Below are 5,171 nucleotides of genomic sequence, written 5' to 3'. Positions count from 1 at the left end.
TGAGAGAGTTCTAATTCCCAACTAGATTTCAAGTTTAATACAAATAATTTAGTTAAAAATAGCAACCTGTAAATGTTGACCAAAAATACATATATATATATGGGAGTTCTTCTGGTTTGGACAGCCATTTTTAATAGCTTTTACTGTTTTGAAATGTGACTGTCTTTATTCCTTCCTGAATGACTGAAGAGAATACTAATTTTTTGTATGTATTCCTAAATTTGAAATTTATTTGCATTTTGTTGACTTGTCCTAGCACCAAAATCTGGAATTCTCCTGTAATGAAAGATAAAATGTTGTTAGGCAGCACAATTTATTCACAAAAGCATGTAAACTGCAAAGTTGTGCAAGCCTTTATTTTTCCTTTCTTTCTTTGTCAGCTTTTTGCATTGTTGATTGATTTGCTGTAGTGCTGCTGTCAGTATTTTACCAATAGTCTGGTAGGATCTCATGACTGGTGTTTTGCCTTTTTAAAAACCATTCCATTGCTACAGTAAAGAATTTGAACCTCTAAATCAGCCATCATAGCTGTTAGCCTCCTTTTATTATTATTAATGTGCTCTTGGAAAAGGAATATTGAACAGTAATTAGGAGCAAATAAAGCACTGGAATAAGCTTGAACAGGTCAGTTTCTTGGCAAAGAGGCCTTTCATATGTTATCTTTATTTTTATATTCTAATAATTATTAATATAGTAACGTGCATTAGTTTATGTTGTCAAATGGAGTTTAAAATGCTTCTACAGATCACATTGTTAAAAAAATGAGTAATTATTTGGAAACCACAGCAGCATTGTTGATATTCAGTTTAGTTCTTAACTGAAATCTTTATTTTAATGTTGTTACATATTTTTGCTAAAAGTGGTAAAAATATTCTGAATATTTTTTCTGAATATTTTTTCACATAATTATAGAAAAAAATATGATCATATTCTGTACGTTCTGTATTAAAAATGTAGATCAGATGCATTTTTATTTTATGCACAGGAAATGCTTTTGGAAGAAAAAACATTTAAGCACTGGATGATACTGTGGGACATCAGATAGTTTTACAGTATTTTTATACCTTCTGCAGGTAGGTTTATTGTTATGATCAAAGACCAGGAAAGCTGATACAAAGCTGTAGGTTTATCAAGTGATCATGTAAGATTTCTCTCTTTAGTTCTGAGTGATATCAGAGTAATGAAACAGCTTTAATATAAAAGCATTTGGTGGCTCATTGCTTTATTTATATAATAGGAATTATTTGATGTGTTCTTCTACAGACAACTTGTATGTTAGAGGATCAGGCAATATAAAGTACCTGCAATTTTTTCACTATGGAATCTTGATAGTAGATTTTTCCTTCCAGTAGCAATCTGTGTATGCATTTGTTATACATATCTTTGTAAGATACTCTGGTTTTTTGTTGTTGTTTGTTTGTTTGTTTGTTTTTCTTCTCTCTCCTGAGTTTGTGCATTCCCCCTGCATTCAACCCTGGAGGTCACCACTGATCTCTTTGTGCATATGTGGAGTAATAATGTACAGGAAATGTATCAATTTTATATTTTTGAAGTCTAATTATTCCAAAAAGGAATGTTTTTTACCTTTTTTTTTTTTTTTTTTTTGTAAAATTATACAAAAGGAAAAATGTTCCAGACAGAAAGGTCTATGAGCTGAGAAGGCAGTGGTGAGAAATCATTCTTCAGTGGAGTGTTTTTTGTCAAAACTCGTCGTTTTTTCTTTGTCATTGTGAAATATGTTCTATGGGCTGTTCCTTAATAGATTTTTAACAAATGTGAAGTAGAAAGCAAAGAACAGTATTTATTTATGGTTTGTTTATTTTATTTTATTTTATTTATATATATTTTTAAAGCATTCCTTTCCTTTTCTGTCTCCATATCTGTAAGTTGCATGTGTGTATTTACACTGTCCAGGTGATAGTTGCTAGCACTTTTTGTTAGAAAATAGCAACAATTATTGTTTTTTTTTTTTTTTTTTTTTTTTATTTATTACTGCTTAGCCTTGAATAAATGCTTTCTCTTAGAGCTGCTACATTAAAGAATCTTCAACAACTTAATAGTTAATGAAAATGCAAACATGTTGAGTATTATTTAGAGGCAGTGTATGTTCTACATCTAATTTATAAATCATAAGTAAGTGTTATGAGACTTCAGAAGAGACATTCTTTATTATTAAACTGTTAAGTATCATTTTGCTAAGAAGCCTGAGAAACGTCAACTACTAAAATTTTTTAATTCAGCACAGCTTTTCTTTTCCAGCATCTAGCAGCATTACCTTGGGGAAGCTGAGATGACTGTGTAAATTGAAACAGTAAGTCTACAGGAGGTCATTTCTCTTTAGGAGTATAACCAAGGGAGGTGCAGAAAAAATTCTTGAACAGGTAACATTTTGGGAGAGCACTTTATAGTGACCTCTTGATTTTCCTTTCTTCAGAAATTGGTATGTAGTAAAAATATTTCTTCCCAAACAGCCCATTTCTCTTGGCTACATTGCTATTTGTTGTTTTGTTTTGCTTTGTTTTGTTTTGCTCTTTTTTCTTTCCCATGGGTGAGATGGAGAGAACAAACTGTGGAGGAGAAAATTAACAACAATACTTATTTTCATATGCTGTAATTCATGGATGGTTATTAAAGTGGCGGATAAACCCAGTTTTCACAGTTGTAGGGTATGTATATTCTACTCCTGTTATCACCAGACATACATGAAGTAATATGTTTGACACTTAGTCATAGCTGAGTCAGGTGCTCATTAGCTTGCTGCTCCCTTATCAAAAAAAACATGTAAGCTTTTCTTTATTGGGAATCCGTATCTGTGGAAAAACAAGGACACATCCATACATGCAACAAAGAAAAATGCTTAGGATTAGTTCAGAATGAAACTCCTTCACCAATTTGTTGGGGTTATTCTTAACTGACCATGTGTGATTTGGGTTTAGAGATAGTACTTATATGTATCTGAAGTTTTGCACTGGGCAATAGTGCTTGCTTTGTACTTTTATGTTAACTTTTTCAGGCAGGTGTCTTTGCAGGAAACTTCCTGCTCAAGTTTTTTTTGCTTTAATACAATTTCTGGTGATAATTATTTTAAAAACTAGGGAGCATTTTTTTGCCTTTATTGAGGTCAGATCTAGTGTGATCAGACCTTAAATAATTGAATCTCAAATAATGTATACGACATGGAATATGCAAGTTTATCTGTGATTTGAAAATTTTCTGTTGTCATGAATTTAGGGGAATTGCATTGCTTAAAGGTGCTGTGTGGGAATTATCAATGTTATTCCAAGTGATGCAATGATGCAATGGGATCTTATATGTATGTTAGTTACTTTTGTAATGAATTTAAATGGCTCATAAGAAGTGCAATAGTTTGGCCTTTTAAAATTTCAGCTGGGAAATTAAAATCTCCTTTTTTTTTTTTTTTTTTTTTTAATTGATATAAAGATAATATCTGCAGCCAGAGATGAGAAGACACAAAGGTTAGTAGCTGGGACATGCATGTTTAGAAAAGCTGAGAATAGCAGATTTTTTTTACTGCAGCACTATTGCACATTGCCTGAACTGGATTGACTGAACCTGTTGTTTGTCCCAGTGAGGCTATTTCTGTCTGGGATATTTGCAGATCAGAACCTTCTGTGAATACAAATAAGACCATACAAGTTGGATCCATGAGTAGGAAATGTAAAGATACACACCTAAATTCTTTGGAAGACTGACTCACTACCTTTCAGGAGCACACAGTGATACCTTAGTGATAAAAAATAAAATAAAATAGAATGAAAATAATACCCCAGGTTTTCAACTCCAAAGGGCCGGAGGCACAATCCCACTTCCTCTCTGGCAGTAGTGTTCACCACTAGTATGGAAAAATAAATAAATTCTAAGGCTGTCTGCAAATGCAAAGATGGAACTGTAGCAGCAGTTCCCATTTTCAGACTTCCTTAACTAACGGCTCAGCTCAGCTGACATTCAGAGATCACAGCCTGAGAGGGGTACTTTAACTGTGTGCTAGTGATGACAGTGTTTATGGTGATTTTTTTTTTTTTTTTTATGGTTTGATTCTTGATGGAAATTCCATTTCAGGTGAGAACCTCAAATTTTGTGAGGCTCCTTACTTTGTCTTACAGGTCGTATTTAGCTTGAGTGCAACTACACAAAGCACTGCTGTGTTGTTTCCCACATTTCAGTCTTGCTTGAATGGAGTTAGAAATGAAGCTTCTCCACAAAGAGAGAAACAAGTTTGTTTAATAAATAGGAATGTATGTGTTGAACACATTGTATATGCATTATGTGTGTCTCCTCACTCCAGCAATGGAATATTTTGGGTTTTGGAAAATGTTTGAATTCTGAAAATAGCTTTTAAATTTAAAGATATTTTTGAATGTCTGTTTTAAGTGCTTTTGTTTTCTGTACCTTGGCATCCTAATTTGTCCTGCACCCCCCATCATGCATTCCTCCTTCTTTCACCAGAAAAGGATTTCATGGTGCCTCTAGTCGAATGCCAGGAGAGTCGAATGCCATTTTCACTGTTTCATTTCACAGTGAAAATGGGTGGGGAGATCTTTTACTGAAGGTCTATTGAAAAATACCTGGAGGAGCTGCAGGGGAGAAAAAGCAGTTTTGTCTCATTCTCACTGCTTTTGTTGACTCACAGAAATCTGATTTGGATCTTCAGGAATTTTGGACAAATTCTGTCAAGAAGCAGAAATGGCATACAAGCTGTGAGAAGTACTTGTACCCCCTTCACCAAAATATGCTCCTAATGTGAAAAGAATTTGAAGGCAGTTACTTGTGAGCTGGTTGGGTCAACCCAGAGATCAGGTCATCAGGCAAACTTGTGGTTATAGAGACAGGCTGAGTCACCTTCCACTTTTCTCTTTGTTTTTGCCGGAAATGTCAGTTCTTAAGAGCCCTGTCTTCCTCAGCTTGGCTCTGCATTGGCACTGTGATAGGTAAGTAGCTCTGAAAACTGCTTCTCTGTTGGCTCAGGTGCTTGACTGTGCTTTTAAATACCCAATCTTAAACATCTAACTTTAAAATACTGCATTTAAAATAAATTCAGGTGAGAGCCATGAGTGATGTTTGGGAGAGAACCACAGTAATCCTTTCCTAGTTAATTCTGGAAGACATGAAGTGTGCGTGCCTGGAGCAGGTTATGAGGGTAGAAAACTCAG

General features: G+C 34.2%; 1 long non-coding RNA gene across 1 annotated transcript; it reads left to right on the top strand.

Moving 5' to 3' along the window:
* Positions 1-983: 983 nt before the first annotated feature.
* LOC118177444 lies at positions 984-4,912 on the top strand. Its single transcript, XR_004755799.1, has 3 exons — positions 984-1,073; positions 2,260-2,311; positions 4,652-4,912. It is a non-coding gene; the product is annotated as an uncharacterized LOC118177444 (long non-coding RNA).
* Positions 4,913-5,171: the final 259 nt, after the last annotated feature.

Source organism: Oxyura jamaicensis, chromosome 1 (genome assembly GCF_011077185.1).
Source record: "Oxyura jamaicensis isolate SHBP4307 breed ruddy duck chromosome 1, BPBGC_Ojam_1.0, whole genome shotgun sequence".
In the NCBI taxonomy this organism is placed as follows: domain Eukaryota; kingdom Metazoa; phylum Chordata; class Aves; order Anseriformes; family Anatidae; genus Oxyura; species Oxyura jamaicensis.
The sequence above is the reverse complement of the archived record's forward strand: the minus strand, read 5'-3'. Positions and strand labels throughout refer to the sequence as shown.